The 7047-nt window shown below is 48.5% G+C and overlaps 1 pseudogene across 1 annotated transcript; it reads left to right on the forward strand.

The window, feature by feature from the left end:
- Positions 1–214: 214 nt before the first annotated feature.
- On the forward strand, positions 215–6421 carry LOC311328826 (FAST kinase domain-containing protein 4-like; annotated as a pseudogene). The gene is made up of 7 exons (XR_014631372.1): positions 215–637; positions 782–1102; positions 1517–1691; positions 1795–1952; positions 2526–2629; positions 2808–2952; positions 6303–6421. The product of XR_014631372.1 is annotated as an FAST kinase domain-containing protein 4-like (transcript).
- Positions 6422–7047: the final 626 nt, after the last annotated feature.

A 7047-nucleotide genomic window follows, 5' to 3' on the forward strand; every position in this document is an offset into this window, starting at 1 on the left:
TATCCCCATCTCTCTCTCTTTGTGTTCTTGCCTCTCCCTTCTCCTCCACCTACTCTCCTCCTATCTCATTTCTGTCCACTCTCTCTCTCTCTCTCTCTCTCTCTCTCTCTCTCTCTCTCTCTTTCTCTGTCTCTCTCAGGTGATGGTGATCTCAGCTGCTGCATTGTGAGCAGGTGTTTCTCTGGTCTTTGGGTTGCTTCCCCTGCGTTCCTCCATGACCAGCCGCCTGCTTGGGCGATGTGCCCGCCTTTTAGCCAGGGTTTCCCCTAATGCCAAAGCAGCAGGTGCACGCCTACCTCCTGCCCCTTCAGCTGGGCCTACGGAGCAACTGTGGGCCCAGGCCTGGCCGGGGCCCTGGGGGAGGCCGCTGTGTGAGGGCAGGAGTGTGGCCAGGGAGGAGGACTACGCCACCATGCCCAAACGCACGCAGCTGGATCAGCTGGTGGAGAAGGCGGTGTGTCGGGAGGATATCCTGCTGGCCTGGGCAGAGCACGGAGGAAACGCCAATCAAGCTGCGAATACCATAATTCAACTGGTCCGATTGGCTCAAGGGCAGAAAGGTGGCGCTGAACTGGACCAATCAGAGTTGACAGCGGATCCAAGGCTACAGGATATGATGGATACAGTCAGTAGACAGGTAGGGAGGTCAGGGGGTGGACAAGATGGAGCTGGAGCTAGTATGTGTGCAGGGCATTTAACATAATAGGTTTTAGCACAGTTGATCTTTAATGTGTGTTTATTTGAAATCCATGACTATTCGCTGTGATCGTGTTATCTCCAGGTGGTGTCAGTGTGGAACGGGACTCTGGTGTCTCTCCTGCGGTGTCTCTCTGCCCTCCACTTGCCTCCCGGCGCCGCAGTAGTCGGCTCTGTCCAGAACGAGGTGCTGTGGCGGGTACGCAGACTGGCCTACAAGCAGCTGGCCTACCTGGTGGACTGGGGGACGGGGCGCAAAGGCCAGCAGGAGGCGCTGATCGCGGGCGCGGCAATGAAACAGCTGGAGCTGCGCTGGACTGAGATCTCCGACCCGAGGACAGTCAGCACCCTGATGGCCAGAGCAGGACATCTGTCCCCTACGCTCATGGACAGACTGGAGGACAAGGTAACCCATATGAACACCACACGCCCAACTCCACGGTGTACCCCCGTCCGTTCTTATGGCCAAAGCAGGACAACACATGCTATGATGAGGCTTTTGGACGTTGTTATCTACGAATATGAATATAATTAACATAAATACCACTAGCCACAGTGGGACGACACACTTGGGATGGTAGGATGAAAGAATACATCTCTTCCATGACTTAACCTCTGTTTCACCTCCAACCCATCTTCAGGCCCACTGTGCCGCGTCGTAAATGGCGTTTGTGTTTTTGCCTCTTCCCTCTCCTCCACCTACTCCCCTCCTCTCTCCTTTCTGTCCAACCTCTCTCTCTCTCTCTCTCTCTCTCTCTCTCTCTCTCTCTCTCTCTCTCTCTCTCTCTCTCTCTCTCTCTCTGCCACCCGTCTCTCTCAGGCGCTGGAGTTGGTGGAGGGGTTTGGTGCGGAGGACATCCGTAGGACGTGTCTCTCTCTGGCGTCTCAGGGCCGTAGGTCTGTCCCCGTGCTCAGAGCTCTGTCCTACAACGTCCTACAGAAACCCTCCTCAGACCTCAACACACCACTGCTGCTCGACATGGCGTATGCTTATGGTACGCGCACACACACACACACGCACACACTGGTTTATAGCCTTTGAAATGGAAATACAGCGAAGTACACTTGTCCCTTTCTCTCTGCCCGTCCCTCCCTCAGGAAAGCTGAATTTCCATCACTCGCAGGTGTTTCAGCGGATGGCTTCAGAGCTCCTACCCAGGATTCCTGAGCTCAGCTCTGCTGATGTCACGCGCTGCGCCAAGTCACTGGCCTTCCTCAAGTGGCTCAACCTCCCTCTCTTCCAGGCGTTCACAGAGGTCAGTCACAAAGACAAACAAAACATTTAGCAGAAGATTTATCAAGTGTTCCTGGTTTTCCCCTTGTATGCCAGGCTGCCTGTTTTTGCTGACATAGCGTATGCAGATCTATGAGACCAGAGCATGTGAGCGGAGCTGAACTACATCTTCACTCTCGCGTTCCATTTCAAATCGCTTCATGCTCACAGTAAAACAATTCTCACTGAATTTCGCAACAGTTTGCAAGTAATAAAATTGCAAAATTGGTTTGATGCCTACATGGTAGAGGTAAGAGCCAAGTCCAACAACCTAAAGATGCGCACAACATGACAGAATACTGAACTGAGACATCGACAGACAATGCAACAACAGAATGTGGAACGTTCTTAAACGGAACAGAGCTCATAGTGTAAGTGGTAGTGGAGTGAATTTGAAGCTAGGCAGAAAACTCGCTCTGCACTCATGGCAAAATATATTAGCTCTGCCCACATGCTCTAGTTCAGTTATTATATCAGTTATTATACTCTTCTCTTCCACCCTCTCTCTCTCTCTCTCTCTCTCTCTGCCCTCTTCTCCTCCTCCCTGCCTCTGCAGCACTACACGGGGAACAGACAGAAGTACAGCACTCTGCAGCTCTAATCATGTCATTGGCTAAACTCAGTTTCCAGCCCAGCAAAGGGGAGGAGTTCTACACGGAGGTAACTAAGGAGAGAGGTTAATGGCTATACTGTTGAAGTCCGATACATCTGAGTTTGACTGAAAATGATATGCTTTAGCACCACCTCTCACATATAATGTGAGATTATATGGACAGTTCTTTGTGCCTGTTCCTCATTGGCTTTGGTTTCGGTGTGTGTTGTGTTCCTGTGTGTGTAGGTCCACTCTGCCATAGAGCGCTGTCTCCCGGCCCTGGAGCCCTTTCTACAGACAGATGTGCTGTGGTCTCTGTGCGTGTTACAGCAGGCCAAGCCCCAGTACTTCACCAGCCTCATAAACAACACACACCTGGCCAAACTCTCAGGTAAACAAACAAACAATAAACAAACAAATGTTGAATATGGTGTGAGCCTGAATCAGAGAAGGGTCTGCTCGGAAGCAAAGCTAGGAGCTCGGAATCAAAGCTAGCCTAGCGAAGCTAATTTAGCACTAGCTGTCATCAGATTGAACTGTGACAGTACACAACTCTATGAAATTTTTATTAACTTTCAGAGATGGTATGGTATTGGGTCGGGTGTAATGAGCAACTGATTGTCAAAGGCCATTGCGAAGCCCATTGAGTATTGTTGAGGAGTCATTCTGTAAAACAGAAGGTAGATAATAAATACTAGACACTGACCAGCAGAGGGCAGCACAGGCCTGACACTGATTCAATCGATCTTCACTTGGTCGTCTGGGACCAGGGTTTCCATGGTTTCCACCAGAAAAGTAGCTAGGCCCTGTCTCAGCGAGTGGAAGAAATTTTGCATTTTTTTCATGCCCTCACAAAAAGTAGACAGGATATACATTTTGGATCATCTGTGTGTCATTCAAGTATCAAATCAGCCTACTTCACTCAGAAAGATTCATGAAAAGTTCTGAGTTCCAACATTTTACACAATGCTTTTGTATCCTAAGGAAAATCTGTCTTTATATCTCAATCTGTCTTCTATATCTCAATATTCCATCCAATACTAAACCTGTTGCTCTATAATTTGTTTGAGATTGGATAACCTTTTTTATTCTGACCCCAATTATTCACAGTATCCTAGTCTGAGATTGGTTACTTTTATGCTGACTTTAATTATTCCATCCCCCTCGTACTCTGGCCTGAACCACCTGAAACTGGCCTGAACCAGCTAAAAACAGTCCTCCAATTCTGCCTACGCTGCACGAACAAGGTTTTTCCTGACACAACACTTATTTTTTGGCTTTCTGCCCCGCTATCACAGTACTCTACATGTATACCATGTATGTCTCTGAGACTAGGCCAAACTACTCATCCTAATCTCTAGATCCCCTAGTGGAGAATCGAAGGGATTACACGTTTACAAATATCCCCTGAAAATTGTTCATCCAACATGGACGGTTTAACCAATTGAAACAAGCTATAATTTCTTACAGTGTATTACAAAATGTTAGTTGGGCTCATACAGTGATTATACAGTGTGTAACATACAGTGCTTATACAGTGTTTTACATAACTATTCCACAGCTTCATTTACTTACTGTTCTTTAAAATCCTTCAACGCTGGTTCTCCCATAACTTCTTAAACCTGTCAACTTTGTACTGGTCTTTCGTTCACCCCATCATACATCTTATGGACAGCCTTTCATGTTGCCTCATTAATGTCACCGGATGTCATCCATCCGCTGCCATCTGCTGTCACCACACACACACGCACAAGCACAGACACAGAGACACAAAACAATTGCATGCGCTGTGATCATGCAACATCCACCTCTGATCTTTTCAGTAGTTTCACAATAAGTTTACGAATATTTTAGTTAATTCGTATGATCATGATGTCATATGGTGGCAACACATTTCTTAGACAATGACATCTCATCGCTGGACAGGGTGCAGGGACGAGACAGGACAGTGCAAAGACAGGACAGTGCAAAGGGCGAGTACAAAATGCTAGTGCAAAAAACGAAAAAGGATAATCTAAGAGAAGAACAATATACAAAAGTAGTGCAGTGTATATACAGTGAGTATGCAGAGTGTAATGTGTGTGTGTGTGTGTGTGTGTGTGTGTGTGTGTGTGGGTGTGTGTGCGGCGTGATGTGTGAGTGTGGTGCGTCCTACATATACATACTGTACAGTTGGGTCATGTGTAAGTGTGTGCATGTGTATATGTGTGTGGCATGGTACAGTATGAGAGTGCAGTGCATCCTATACAGAACATCAACATCTCAATGATGGTGGAGTCTGTGGTGGGGGGAGGGGGGGGTCAGATGGGGACACAAGCCTTGTTGAAGAGGCTGATGGCCATGGGGAAGAAGCTACCTCTCTGTGGCGTGCAGACGTTGTCCTGATGGACCGCAGCCTCCTGCCTGAGGGGAGCGGCACCAAGAGATTATGGCCGGAGTGGGAGGGGTCAGCCGCAATCTTGCTGGCCCACTTCAGGGTCCTGGGGTTGTGCAGGACCAGGGGGGAGGGCAGGTTGCAGTCGATCACCTTTTCGGCGGATCAGATGCCGCTGCAGTCTGGTCCTATCACACTCCTCACACTCTCCTGGGACATGGTAATCCGTAACGGTTCTTTATAAGTTTTAACTTTGAGAAACTGCTCCACGTTTCTTCTTTACTCCTTTCTTTTAATCTTTTTTCTTTCTTCCTTTCCCCTCAATCAGATGTCCTCCCTCTCTTGCTCTGTATTTTGTTTAATCTTTTTTCTTTCTTCCTTTCCCGTCAATCAGATGTCCTCCCTCTCTTGCTCTGTATTTTGTGTCCTCAATGCTCAACACCAGCATACACAATTAAGTGTCAAACCACCACACAACCAAGATTGAGGTAGGCGTAAGGTCACGTAAGGTCACGTTCGGAAGCCAGACGGGGCCAGTCTGGCTGAGGCTGATGGGCTGCAGTCAGTGGTGTTGTGTGTGTGTGTGTGTGGTGCGGGGAGCCCCAGAGCACAGGAGGCCCCACTAGACTGGTGGTATTTTACGCAAATGTCGGCATCGCCGTCGCCAAGCTCAAATACAGACTTGCACAGCGATTTTCTTTTCCACTTCCCTGTGAACTTTTGCGTGCAACAGACATGGATCTGTCGGAGTCCGCAAAAGACAGCTTGTCAGCCGAGTTTCCTGTCCAGATCCTGTCCCTCCGAAATGCTCTAAGGCCTACTGTATCCAGACTAAAATGTTTTTTATCAATAACTGTGACTGTTGGCAGTGCTGAAAGATCTTTCTCAAAACTTAAACAAATAAAGACATATTTGGGGAGCACAACGACACAAGAGAGACTGTTTGGGTTATTGAGGTGATTTAAAGAGTGTTATAGGGTACAATTCTTTGTGCAGAAGAATGCCAGGAGATGTGCTCATATAAAGTAATACAACTACAGGATATGTTTTTTTTGTAACATTTACACATTTTATAAAGGACAAAAATTAAATCCCTGCCTGATGTGAGGCCCTCCAAAGCGCGAGGCCCTGTGCGACCCGCCCCATTCGCCACCCCCTAGTGGCGGCCCTGCTTATGTGAACATGGATTTGTCACATAAAATCAATGTGTCAGTCTGAGTCACGATGTGTTTTCTCTCTCCCTCCCGCTCTCTCTCTCTCGCTCTCTCTCGCTCTCTCTCGCTCTCTCTCGCTCTCTCTCGCTCTCTCTCGCTCTCTCTCTCTCTCTTCCTCTCTCTCTCTCTCCCCCCCCCCCTCTCTCTCTGTAGAGGGCAGTCCAACCCGTGTAGAGAACTATCGTCTGAAGCTCCTCCACATCGCTGCGACTCTTCAGCTGGAGCATCCAGAGTCTACGGTGTCCTTCCCCTCCCTCTTTCCTCCGTTCTAAGTCGGGGACAGTACAGTGACCTCTGGGCAATTTCAATGCATCCACCAATGAAGACTGTGTCTCTAGCCCACTCAGGGTTGAGTTGTGGGGCCCGTGGCGTGGATAGTGGCGTGGTGATGAGACTCCACCCCCTCAGGTCAGAGCCAGTCGGGGACAGTGTACCCCTCTCCGGGCCACCTACCTGACTCCACCATGAAGACCTCCGGGCAGTCTCCTTGCACCCACTGGTGAAGCCTGTGTGTCTCTAGCTCAATCAGGGGCTGAGTTGTGGGGTCTGGCGTGGTGGCGAGACCACCACGAAGAGAAAGAAAGGAAGGATGGATGGAAGGAAGCAAGGAAGCAAGGAAGCAAGCAAGCAAGATGGATGGATGGATGGATGAAAGAAAGAAAGGATGGATGGATGGATGGATGGAAGAAAGAAAGAAAGAAGGATGGATGAAAGAAAGAAAGATGGATGGATGGATGGATGGATGGATGGATGGATGGATGGATGAAAGAAAGAAAGAAAGAAAGAAAGAAGGATGGATGGATGGATGGATGGATGGATGGATGGATGGATGAAAGAAAGAAAGAAAGAAAGAAAGATGGATGGATGAAAGAAAGAGAAAGAAGGAAGGATGGAAGGA

The sequence above is a fragment of the Borostomias antarcticus genome, assembly GCF_949987555.1.
Source record: "Borostomias antarcticus genome assembly, contig: scaffold_62, whole genome shotgun sequence".
NCBI lineage: Eukaryota > Metazoa > Chordata > Actinopteri > Stomiiformes > Stomiidae > Borostomias > Borostomias antarcticus.